Source organism: Oryx dammah, unplaced genomic scaffold (assembly GCF_014754425.2).
Source record: "Oryx dammah isolate SB20612 unplaced genomic scaffold, SCBI_Odam_1.1 HiC_scaffold_3, whole genome shotgun sequence".
In the NCBI taxonomy this organism is placed as follows: Eukaryota; Metazoa; Chordata; class Mammalia; order Artiodactyla; family Bovidae; genus Oryx; species Oryx dammah.
Window position 1 is genome coordinate 36,005,648 of NW_024070187.1, and position 12,857 is coordinate 36,018,504.

At 43.1% G+C, this 12,857-nt stretch overlaps 1 protein-coding gene across 4 annotated transcripts in view; it reads left to right on the top strand.

Moving 5' to 3' along the window:
* The window catches only part of ABCG2 (ATP binding cassette subfamily G member 2 (Junior blood group)), a 138,821-nt gene that overhangs the window by 59,716 nt on the left and 66,248 nt on the right, over window positions 1-12,857 (top strand). Inside the window, exon 1 of one of the 4 annotated variants that reach the window (XM_040237886.1) lies at window positions 4,781-5,281. The exons of 2 other annotated variants lie outside the window; for them this stretch is intronic. The gene's annotated coding sequence lies outside the window, so the exon portion shown is untranslated. Of the gene's footprint in view, window positions 1-4,780; window positions 5,282-5,603; window positions 5,713-12,857 lie in introns of those variants that run through there. One more of the 4 variants, XM_040237884.1, reaches the window with a different exon arrangement.

Sequence of the window (12,857 nt, forward strand, 5' to 3'; positions counted from 1 at the left end):
TGCATATGGTGACTGCAGCCATGAAATTAAAACACGTTTACTCCTTGGAAGAAATGTTATGACCAATCTAGACTGCGTATTAAAAAGCAGAGACATTACTTTGCCAACAAAGGTCCATCTAGTCAAGGCTATGGTTTTTCCAGTAGTCATGTATGGATGTGAGAGTTGGACTATAAAGAAAGCTGAGTGCCAAAGAATTGATGCTTTTGAACTGTGGTGCTGGAGAAGACTCTTGAGAGTCCCTTGGACTTCAAGGAGATCCAACCAGTCCATCCTAAAGGAAATCAGTCTTGAATGTTCATTGGAAGGACTGATGTTGAAGCTGAAACTCTAATACTTTGGCTACCTGATGTGAAGAACTGACTCATTTGAAAAGACCCTGATGCTGGGAAAGATTGAAGGTGGGAGGAGAAGTGGATGACAGAGGATGAGATGGTTGGATGGCATCACTGACTCAATGGACATGAATTTGAGTAAATTCTAGGAATTGGTGCTGGACAGGGAGGCCTGGCGTGTTGCAGTCCATGGGGTCGCAAAGAGTTGGACATGACTGAGCGACTAAACTGACACCTGAATTTGCTAAGGGGGAACTGTGTTCACCACTTAGAGAACACACTAAGGAATGGGCCAAGTCCTTACCACTTCCTTGCAATTGGTAGCCAGGCAAGCAGATAGAGAGAGCTCAAGGGGGCTGGGAGAGGTTTGGAGGATATTAAGAATTCTATGAGAAGGATGAAGAGAGCTTCTTATAGGTCCATATAAGAGCTTTGATAATAAGGTTGATTGACTGATGGTGTTATAGGCCCAGGAAGCTTGTTCCTTTAATGAGAAGACTGTTTTTGATTTTTACTTTCATTGCCATTCTGTATAATAAATCATACTTTTTATACTTTATCAACATTAAGTTAATTTTTTATTAATTTTATTAATAAAGTTTATCAACATTAAGTTTATCAACATTAAGTTGATATCAACTTATCTGTTGCTGACATTCCATCAAGCACTGATACCCCTGTGAAAGCCATACAAGCAAACACCCTTCACTGGTGTGATGATTGGAAAGGAGTATTAGGCTCCCTCCCTGCCCCCACTGCAAAATCTCCCAGTTATTTTTAGAGTTTTCAAAAGGGTGGCTCAAGTGATTTTATGAATAAGACTATTGGCTTCCCTCCTGAAGGCATTTTTTTCTGAAACATCTAGTTATGCCTATGTGCACCGCCTACAGAAATGCATGGTGACACCTCAGCCCTTCTAGTGCTCATTTAAGATCACCAATGATACCACTCTAATGGCCAAAAGCAAAGAGGAATTAAAGAGCCTCTTGATGAGGGTGAAAGAGGAGAGTGAAAAAGTTGGCTTAAAATTTAACATTCAAAAAACTAAGATCACGGTATCCAGTACCATCACTTCATGGCAAATAGATCAGTAAAAATGTAAATGGTGACAGATTTTATTTTCTTGGGCTCCAAAATCATTGTGAATGGTGACTGCAGCCATGAAATTAAAAGAATGTGCTTCTTGGAAGGAAAGCTATGACAAACCTAGACAGCATATTAAAAAGCAGAGATATCACTTTGTGAACAAAGGTCCATATAGTCAAAGCTATGGTTTTTCCAATAGTCTGATGCTGGGAAAGATTAACGGCAGGAGGAGAAGGGGGAGACAGAGGATGAGATGGCTAGATGGCACCACCAACTGAGACATGCATTTGGGCAAACTCCAGGAGATAGTGAAACACTGGGAAGCCTGATGTGCTGTAGTTCATAGGGATGCAAGGAGTCAAGATACGGCTTAGCTACTGAACAACAATAATGATATGTGTGTCAAAGGTGTGAACGCCTGTTGACCTCAGAGCTTTCAGTTGGGAAATCCTGACTTTGATAAGTCTATGATTTGACTGTAAGGCGTGTAAAACATGACTATGACTTCAAGGGCAGAGTCAAATGGGACTGAGCACAAGCAATCTTAAATTGTTGGGAGACTGAATTTGGCACCAACTTTTTGTGGGAAATTTAGCTATATGTATTAAAAACTTTTAAATGAGCATACCTTTTGCCTCAGCAAGTCCCTGCCTGGAATTTACCTGAGTGTGTGTGTAATGACAGAGCTTATAAAGATATTTTGTGAATAATAGGAAGATTGGTTAAAGTACATAACAAACATTGAATACCATGTGCCCATTAAATATAAGGTTGTAGAAAGATTTTGAATGACAGGGAACCATGTTGCAAAATAGCAGTTTTACAAAATATTAATAGTAATAGCTACCATCTAGTGTGTGTGTGTGCACTCAGTTGTGTCCAACTCTCCACAAAGCCCGCCAGGCTTCTCTGTTCATAGAATTTTCCAGGCAAGAGTACTGGCATGGGTTGCTGTTTCCTACTCCAGGGGAGCTTGCTGACCCAAGGATTGAACCTTGGTCTCTTGCCTTTCCTGCATTCAGTTCAGTTCAGTTGCTCAGTTGTGTCCAACTCTTTGCGACTCCATGGACTGCAACACGCCAGGCCGCCCTGTCCATCACCAACTCCCGGAGTTTACTCAAACTCATGTCCATTGAGTCAGTGATGCCATCCAACCATCTCATTCTCTCCCCTTCTCCTCCCACCTTCAATCTTTCCCAGCATCAGGGTCTTTTCAAATGAGTCAGCTCTTCATATCAGGTGGCCAAAGTATTGGAGTTTCAGCTTCAACATCAGTCCTTCCAATGAATACTCAGGACTGATTTCCTTTAGGATGGACTCCTGCATTGGCCAGCGGATTCTTTATCACTGAGCTACCTAGGAAGCCCCAGCATCTATTAAGTGCTATGCAGTCCATGGGGTCGCTAAAAGTCAGACATGACTGAGAGACTTCACTTTGACTTTTCACTTTCATGCATTGGAGAAGGAAATGGCAACCCACTCCAGTGTTCTTGCCTGGAGAATCCCAGGGATGGGGGAGCCTGGTGGGCTGCGGTCTACGGGGTCATACAGAGTCGGACACGGCTGAAGCGACTTAGCAGTAGCAATGAAATTATGTACATTATCAGTGCTTTATACACATTGTCTCATTTAATGTAATTATCCTGAGAGATCCTTTCCGCTGATTACCAATAACTACTTAAGGACTAAAGAACTAATTCAGGTCTCCAGGATTTGGGAGAGCCAGAATTCAGACTATCTGACTATCTGACAGACTTTCTGACTCCAGAGATGATGATGTTCACTCCTGTACTTTGTATACAAGTCCATTTTTGTTTTTTAAGAAAATATGTATGCAGAGAAAAAGACTAAAAGCAGATGGTATGTGGCTGGTGGGTACAGATGATTTTCATCTATTTCTTGATATGTAATAAGAGAGGGACAAAAAGCCTAGTTAAATGGAAAGAAAAAAGTGTTAGATTAAGAACACATCTAGGGACTTCCCTGGTGGTTTAGTGGTTAAGACTCCATGCTCCCACTGCAGGAAGCATTGGTTTGATCCCTGCCCGGAACTAAGATCTTCTTTGGCTGAAACAGTGGGTGCTGTGGGGTCAAAAAAAAAAAAAAAAAAAGAGAACACATTCAGTAGTTGTTCCAATAACCAGGCACTATGAATACTGGGCTTCCCTGGTGGCTCAGAGGTTAAAGCGTCTGCCTGCAGTGCAGGAGACCTGGGTTCAATCCCTGGGTCGGGAAGATCCCCTGGAGAAGGAAATGGCAACCCACTCCAGTATTCTTGCCCAGAGAATCCCATGGAGGGAGGAGCCTGGTAGGCTACAGTCCACGGGGTCTCAATGAGTCTGACCCAAAAAGTTGGATAGGACTGAGCTACTTCACTTCACTTCATAAATACTGGGCATATTGAAAAGCAGAGGCATTACTTTGCCAACAAATGTCCGTCTAGTCAAGGATATGGTTTTTCCAGTGGTCATGTATGGATGTGAGAGTTGGACTGTGAAGAATGCTGAGCGCTGAACTGTGGTGTTGGAGAAGACTCTTGAGAGTCCCTTGGACTGCAAGGAGATCCAACCAGTCCATTCTGAAGGAGATCAGCCCTGGGATTTCTTTGGAGGGAATGATGCTGAAGCTGAAACTCCAGTAGTTTGGCCACCTCATGCAAAGAGTTGACTCATTGGGAAAGACTCTGATGCTGGGAGGGATCTGGGGCAGGAGGAGAAGGGGACGACAGAGGATGAGATGGCTGGATGGCATCACTGACTCGATGGACGTGAGTCTGAGTGAACTCCAGGAGTTGGTGATGGACAGGGAGGCCTGGCGTGCTGCGATTCATGGGGTTGCAAAGAGTCGGACACGACTGAGTGACTGAAATGAACTGAAATGAACTGAGGCAGATTCTTTACCACTGAGCCACCTGTGAAGCTTAGCCCAAAGTAAAATGTTAACTTAAAACGACTCATTTCTTTACAATGCAATGCAATTATGAAATGCTGGCTTCAATCTTAAATTTTCAAACAGAATTTGATGGCAATGATCCGCTTGAGAAAGCATTAGAAGAGGTTATGAACTCTTCCTGAATCTGCACACTCTTACAGCTTTTCTACACGATCGGAGTATTGAATAGATGCATGTATTACAGGATTGTGAGGAACGTATTTAAACTATTCATTGTAATGTTTTCATTCAAAAAGTTTGTTTCCCCATCCGGACACCCTTAGATTCGGTTCCTGATTTTATTGGCCCTGGGACGCAGGGACCTCATTTCTCAGAAGCTCATTCATTAGAAACCGCCTACTTGCCCCGGGGATGGATAATGTGTGTGACAGGAAAAAAACCTCGGTGCCAGGATCCCGTGGTACTTAGGGGTGTGGGACACTGGCAGTGGCTAAATCCGCCCATGTCAGACCAGGTATTGATCCGCCCGGGTATCATTTTGTGGTCTCCAGGGGTACTCCCCACTGTCTATTTCATACCAGCCCCGGAAGCAGGATTTGTAGCTTTGTCCCCGCAAGCCCAGGGATAGTCATTTCCCTGACCCCTTCCCCGCGGCCGGGTGACGGTCAGGTCCAGTACCTGGCTGGGTCCACTAATGACAGTTGCGTGCTCTCAGCCCAGACTCCGGGCGCTTATCGCAGCCAGGCAGGCAGCGCCACGCCTTTCACGGGCCCTCGCCCGAGGGAACAGGGGCGCGAGGGAGGGGCCGCTGCCGGGCGCTGTCCGGGTCAGCAATCTAAAGCTTGCGAGGTGAAGCTGGAGGGGGTGCTGCGCTCGCTCGTCGGCCCTCGACCGCCGGCTCGCCGCCCGCTCTCTCCGACGTGACGGTAACCCGGGGCCAGTGCCTTCCCAGGTCAGCCGCTGCGCCGGTGAGTGCGAGGTGCTAGTGGGGCGCGTGGGCGCGGTGGGTGGGCTGCCGCCGGGGTCGTGGGCGTCGGTCGAGGAAAATCGCCCTCGGCCCGGCTTTGCCGCCAGCGCGGGCTGTGTCCTGAATCCCACACCGTTACTGGGCGAATCCCGAGCGCGCGAGACGCTAGAGGGAGTCTCCGGCGGTCAGATAGGGACTGGGGAGACGCTGGAAGGAGGAAAGGAGCCAGAGGGTTTTTGTAAAAGATTTTCACCATTTAGGAAGCACTGTACGGATGTCTGATGTCATTGTTAAGTAGGAGCTGCTTCCGTAGGGTATATTTGGAAGGTCCAGCTGACTCAGCGTTTTATATAAATGATTGTTAGTGCTCTGCCTCTGAGCACAGCAGCTCCTGAGATTGAAGCCCTCGGTTAAAGCTGAACCGCTAACTGAGTGAGTAAATTGTGAAAACCGTTTGGAATATGTGGCATGAAAGGTCTGTGGCTATTGTGTGTGCATTTGGTAGGCAATAGAAAACTGTACAGTTGAAATGACTGGGTTTTAATTATTCCCTCTCAGTTTCATTTGAAAGTGAGTATGAAACAGACTGAAAATTTAGACTCCCCTAAATTTGGACCCCCTCCCCCCTCCAGAAAACATCTCCTTGGTGCAATCGATTTCGTGTCTGGTAGTGTGCAGTCCATGGGGTTGCTGAGGGTCGGATACGACTGAGCGACTTCACTTTGACTTTTCATTTTCATGCATTGGAGAAGGAAATGGCAACCCACTCCTGTGTTCTTGCCCTGGAGAATCTCAAGGACGGCAGAGCCTGGTGAGCTGCCATCTATGGGGTCGCACAGAGTCGAACACGACTGAACCGACTTAGCAGCAGCAGCAGCAGCAGCAGCAGCAGCAGCAGCAGTGTGTTAGCGGAGAAGGCAATGGCAACCCACTCCAGTACTCTTACCTGGAAAATCCCATGGATGGAGGAGCCTGATAGGCTGCAGTTCATGGGGTCGCTACAAGTCAGACACGACTGAGCGACTTCACTTTCTCGTTTCACTTTCATGCATTGGAGATGGAAATGGCAACCCACTCCAGTGTTCTTGCCTGGAGAATCCCAGGGACGGGGGTACCTGGTAGGCTGCCGTCTATGGGGTCGCACAGAGTCGGACACCACTGAAGCGACTTAGGAACAGCAGCAGCAGCAGCAGTGTGTGTTAGCCGGTTGGTAAAACTCTTACCTTTCCCCAAATGTATGATATTGGATAGATAAAAAGTTATTGAGTATGGAGGTAGCAGAGAAACTTGTTAATATTGGTACCTTTAAAGGGATTAACCAATATGCTAAGTCGCTTCAGTCATGTCAGACTCTGTGCGACCCCATAGACGGTAGCCCACCAGGCTCCCCCATCCCTGGGATTCTCCAGGCAAGAACATTGGAGTGGGTTGCCATTTCCTTCTCCAGGGATTAACCGGTATATTCTATGCCTATTTCTTTCCCCTAGGACATAAAGTTTGTCCACAACTTTGGTTGGTGTACTAAAGCATTATTGAGCTGCCTTTTGTAATTTTTCTGTGGATAGCTGACTCAATGATTAACTTTAAAAAATTAACCAGCTTATTAAAAATACTTGTTAAAAATGCTACTAAAGTTAGAATACAGAAAAATATATAACCAAAAAAGTTAGATTGTAAATCTAGCAAATAGTTAAAAAAAAATACCCATAATGTTGCTTCGTTTCATTTTCTCACTCAGTGGTAGAAATATAAAAGCTCATTCCACTTTCAGGGAAAAAAAAAAGATTCATAGTAACAAATGTTTATTGGTCATTTTTGTTCTGGACCCTGAACATCTAGCTATGGCTCCCTTAGGTGCTGTTACATCAAAATGATATTAAAATACACTTACAGCCAAAATCAATTTCTACATTTATTTGTGTTAAGTGGTCATGAGCTTTTGAAGCAAGCCTAAGTATTACAAATGGAAAGAAAAATGCACCAAGGAAAGAGTCACTGTGGGGGAGTACATTTGAATGTATGTGGACAGCAAATTAAAGTTATATCTTGGAAGCTAGAATAAAAACGGACCAATCAGTCACACAATTCAATGAGGACAAAGGCAGGAAATATACATGAGCTCCTTAGAGAAGCTTTTCCTGGCATCTACGTCTGAGGGAAATGTCTGATATCACAGAAAGCTGCAGACGAGACTGAAGTATAGCGGTGGAAGAGTCTCTTGGATGCCCACCCATAGTACATGCAGTCGTGCATTTTCTAGGACTGCTTGCTGTACTTGTCATTCTTCTTACCATAAGTATTATGAGAAACACTGGTGGGATGCTAAGCCTCTGTGGTCCCACATGCTGTGGTTTGATAGTTTGGGAGTAAATCTGGATTTTATAGAGGGGTAGCTTCATTTCTGACAGAAGTTTGGTATCAGTTGAAGGTTATATCAAGTGAGAAGTTTTATTTTATGTTGCTTACTGGGGTTAGAGGTTAAGGTTGAGGCTCTTTTAGTGAAACTTAAAGAACCTGAATGGCCATCCTTGATACAGGGTATATAGGTCTGTGCTATGCTGTGCTTAGTCGCTCAGTCGTGTCTGACTCTGCGACCTCATGGACTGTAGCCTTCCAGGCTCTTCTGTCCTTGGAGATTCTTCAGGCAGGAATACCTGAGTGGGTTTCCATGCCCTCCTCCAGGGGATCTTTCCAACTCAGGATCGAACCAATGTCTTCCTCCTTGCAGGCATATTCTTTACCGTCTGAACCACCAGAGAAGCCCAAGAATACTGGAGTGGGTAACCTATCCCTCTCTGGGAACCCTATTCCGACCCAGGAATCAACCAGGGTCTCCTGCATTGCAGGTGGATTCTTTACCAGCTGAGCTACAGGGAAGCCCATATAGGTCTACTGTAAGCTAAAGTTTATCCTTTTAAAAAATCAGTTCTGAGTTCAGAATGTGAACCAATAATGATGGAATATCTAGATGAGTTTGGCTTCATAGTTTTGCTTTTTTTTTCCCAACAGCAGTTTATGAGATCTAATTCACATATCATACAGTTCATATCTATTTAAAGTGTACAGTCTCTGCAGTCTTCCCATTTTCATCATTCTCACCCCTAAAAACCAGTTAACACTCACTCCTCCTTCTCACCATAATCCCCTTAACCCCTGTAGTTTTTTGGAAACCAGTGTTCTGCTTCACAAGGAGATATTAAAAAGTGGACATCTAATTTTTGAGCCACATACTTAGCTTGTTTATAGAAATAAGTAAAATATTCAGAGACTCTTAGCAGTGAAAGTTAGTGGTGTTCTGTTGTTTAAAATGAGGTGGGTAGATGTGGGTGAAGCAGAAGTGCTGCCCTCATCCCAATTCCAGTGAAGAAATTTTGTTTTTGGCAAGAAGGGTGGAATGAAATCTTAAAACTCCATTGAAAATGCTGATTACTAGCTCAGTCCCTTTGCAACTGAAAAGACCTGTTACTCTTTAGAGCAATGGTTGGCTGGAAATTACTGCTTAGATTCAGGTAGCAGTAGGTAGTTCTCTGTCATTTAACAGGATTTAAGTTCTTATCTGGAAGCATAAAAACGAAAGTCTCTAGAAAGCAGCAAGCCCTGTTAGCTCCCTCTGAAAATACTTGAGCTGAGTGTCTTACAAGGAAAGAGGAAAGATTGCCTGAGGAGTACCCAAACTTCAAATGTTTTGCACAAGAGACCTGTCTCTTCTCTACTGCTGCATGGGCAGTTCCACACTGACCACACCCTGACTTCACCCTAGAGGAGTGAAAAGAAGGGATGCAAAAGGTAGAGGGACCACAGAATCTTTAGAAAGGGAGAATAAAGTATTTCATTTTACAACTTTTCCTCCACCATCCCATATTAGTTTGGAATGCCATATGAGAGTTGGACCATAAAGAAGGCTGAGTGCTGAAGAATTGATGCTTTCACAATGTGGTGTGCTTTCAAAATGTGGTGATGGAGAAGACTCTTGAGAGTTCCTTGGACTGCAAGGAGATCAAACCAGTCAATCCTAAAGGAAATCAACCCTGCATAGTCATTGGAAGGACTGATGCCGAAGCTGAAGTTCCAATTCTTTGGCCACCTGATGTGAAGAACCGACTCACTGGAAAAGACCCTGATGCTGGGAAAGATTGAAGGCGGCAGGAGAAGGGGACGACAGAGAATGAAATGGTTGGATGTCATCACCATCTCGATGGACATGAGTTTGAGCAAGCTCTGGGAGTTGGTGATGGACAAGGAAGCCTGGTGTGCTACAGTCCATTGGGTCACAAAGAGTCAGACACGACTGAGCAACTGAACAGAAGTGAAATTTTAAGAATTTTGAGAAGCTGAAGCAGTAGCTGTATTTTCCATCCACATTTTTCTCTAGTACATTGGCTACCTGATGCGAAGAATGAACTCATTGGAAAAGACCCTGATGCTGGGAAAGATTGAGGGCAGGAGGGGAAGGGGGCGACAGATGAGGTGGTTGGATGGCATCATCGATTCAATGAATGTGAGTTTGAGCAAATTCTGGGAGGCAGTGAAGGACAGGGAAGCCTGGCGGGTTGCAGCCCATGGGGTCACAAAGACTTGGACATGACTGTGACAGCAACAACAAAGATAAGATGACCAGGTCTTCAGAATTAATAAATGGAAATGGCCATTAACTGGTGAATGCTTGCTATCTGCAGGTGTTTTTTATATTTATTCTCATTTTTTGGTCACACCAAGCCTTTCAGGGAGGTATTGGAGTCTCGTACTTACAGAGGAGGAGGCAGAGAATTGACAGGGTTATTTATTGCTGGGACAAAGTACTTTATTAAAGATCACCAACCCTTTCTTTTTTTAAAAAAACCTAGCCTGGTCATTTGTTTCACATTTTCTTTCCATGTTCACAGAGCAGCTCAGTTCATTGTAAAGGCATGCAGGGACAGTGAAAAGAACCTGTGAGAGCAGGGAGGCCCAGACCTACCTAACTTGGGTCTAGTCACTGGACCATGAAATCTCTTCATCTTTCTGGACCAACTTCTTCGTGGGACTAAAGAATATAGGAATTTGAGCAAGAGAGGTCTGATTTTATTTAAGGAATCCAGAAGTAGAATATGAGTTAGTAGAAATTGCCAGAATAGTAGTAAGCGTTAGGTATGCTAAGAATTCTTAGTATTCTTATCTGATCCTATGATAAAGGATTCTGCAAACCATCTACTTTGATTTAGAATCTTTCTGATCCATTTCTCCTTCTCATAACATAGGGAGACTGTTATATGTCTTTCTAGAATATCGCATATGATATTAATAGTTACCCCAAATAAACATATGTACTTCAGAAACCTAAAGTAGTAGGCTAACTGCAGTTAAAAACGTAATAGTATCATTTCAGTTATCTCTTCAATCTAATAGTACTGTTATTATCATGCCAGACCATTCATGCTTCCATCTGGAATCTAAGCTATGAGTATAATCCATTTGACATGTGCAATGTTGTTTTATACCCAGCTATTACTAGCAACCTAGGGCCAGGTGACTCATTACATTTGCTACAGTGTATGTGCTGTTTAGCTCTTTCCTGGAGCTATAACCTATTCCGTGTGTTCTGATTTCATACTTAGATATATACCTTCCCTCTTCCCCAGTGAGATATGTTCTATCTAGCCTCCTAGAATGCCACCCTTACCCAGAAGTAAATTCAAGTGGTTTGAATTTTTCAACAAAAATAAAATTGCTATTCTCTCCCTCTATAATATGAGAAACTAGAAAAAGAGATCTTTGGAGCATTAGTCTTTATAAAACAATGCTTTTCCAAATATATACAGCTGTGGCGGGGTTGCATAGGTCTTGATAAGGAAGTTTTAAAGAACAAAGATGTCAGTTTAAGTCTAATATTACACTAGCATTATAAACATTGAAAAATACTGGGGTTATTATTTTATAATTTTTAATTTTGAAATCATTTTTAGACTTACTTAAATGTTGTAGAAAATGATACAGATAGTTCCTACAACATCTTATGTAACTATAGTACCATTGTTAAAACTAAACTATAAACTTATTTGGATTTCATCAGTTCAGTTCAGTTCAGTCGCTCAGGTGTATCCGCCTCAGTGACTGAACTGAACTGAACTGATGAAATCCAAATAAGTTTATAGTTTAGTTTTAACAATGGTACTGTAGTTACATAAGATGTTATAGGAACTCTCTGTACCATTTTCTCAGCTTTCTACTATCCTTTTTTCTATTCAGGATCCAGCCTCAGAGCTCACATTGCATTTGATTGTTGTATATCCTTGAAAGTTAAGTCGCTCAGTCGTGTCCAACTCTTTGTGACCCCATGAACTGTAGCCTACCACACTTCTCTGTCCATGGGATTTTCCAGGCAAGAGTACTGGAGTGGGTTGCCATTTCCTTCCCCAGAGGATCTTCCCAACCCAGGGATCGAACCTGGGTCTCCTGCATTGTAAGCAGACGCTTTATCATCTGAGCCACCATGACAGCTCCTCAACCTTCTGTTGTTTTTCCTGACCTTGACACTTATAATGAATACTCTTCAGTTATTTTGTAGAATGTCTTGCAATTAATACTGGATATTTTCTCATGATTAGATTGAAGCTATGCATTTTAGGAAGAAATTGGAGAAGAAAATGGCAACCCACTCCAGTATTCTTGTCTGGAAAATCCCATGGATGGAGAAGCCTGGCAGGCTACCATCCACGGGGTGGCAAAGAGTCGGACAGGACTGAGCAACTTCACTTTCACTAGAAGTAATCCCAGTGCATCATATCAGGGGTACATGTTGTCTTATTACTGATGTAAACTTTGGTTAAGTGCTGTTTGTCAGGTCCCTGATGGGTATCATTTTTCCCTTTGTATTTAATATATATCGTGGGAGAGAAACTTGGGCCTTGCAAATATCCAGTTTCTCCTTAAGTCTTTAGTTTTAGTCCGTTGGTGGCACTGGATGTACGTGGTACTGTGTTGTTCTAACAGTGATTTAAAGATTGTTTTCTCATTACTTCTCTTTATTAATGAGAATTTTATAAGGAAGAGCTGTTCCTTCATTTATTTATTCAACAGTATAAATATAGACTCATGGATATTTATTTTATTGTATAGATTATAATTCAGTGCAGTCGTTATTTAATTGCTGATTAAATGGTTCCACCATTCGCCACTGGGAGCTCTTCTTTCAGGTTGGCCCCTGTGCCCTTTTGACATACCACCTCCCCATCCTCCCTTTTAAAAAAGCATTTCCTTGCTTTCTGGTATAATGAAATGCTCCAGGCTGATTTTTCTATTTTCTGTGCCCTGACCCTTGCATCAGTCATCTTTCCAAGGCACTCTGGTTCCTTGTTTTGGAGGCTGTTATTATCAGAAACCAAGATCTGGATCCTAGGTATGTTATTGAAGTTGCTTTGAACTTTTAAAGTTTCATAGATTTGTGACTTAGCAAATGCATCTCTATAGGAGGAGTAATGCCTTACATTTCAAAGACTCTAGAGACCATAGTTGCCAATTTGCATTCAGTCTCTTATGGGAAAGAAATAAAATTGGAAGGGCTAGAATTTTAAAAGTTCCCAGTTTTTCTCAAATGAAGA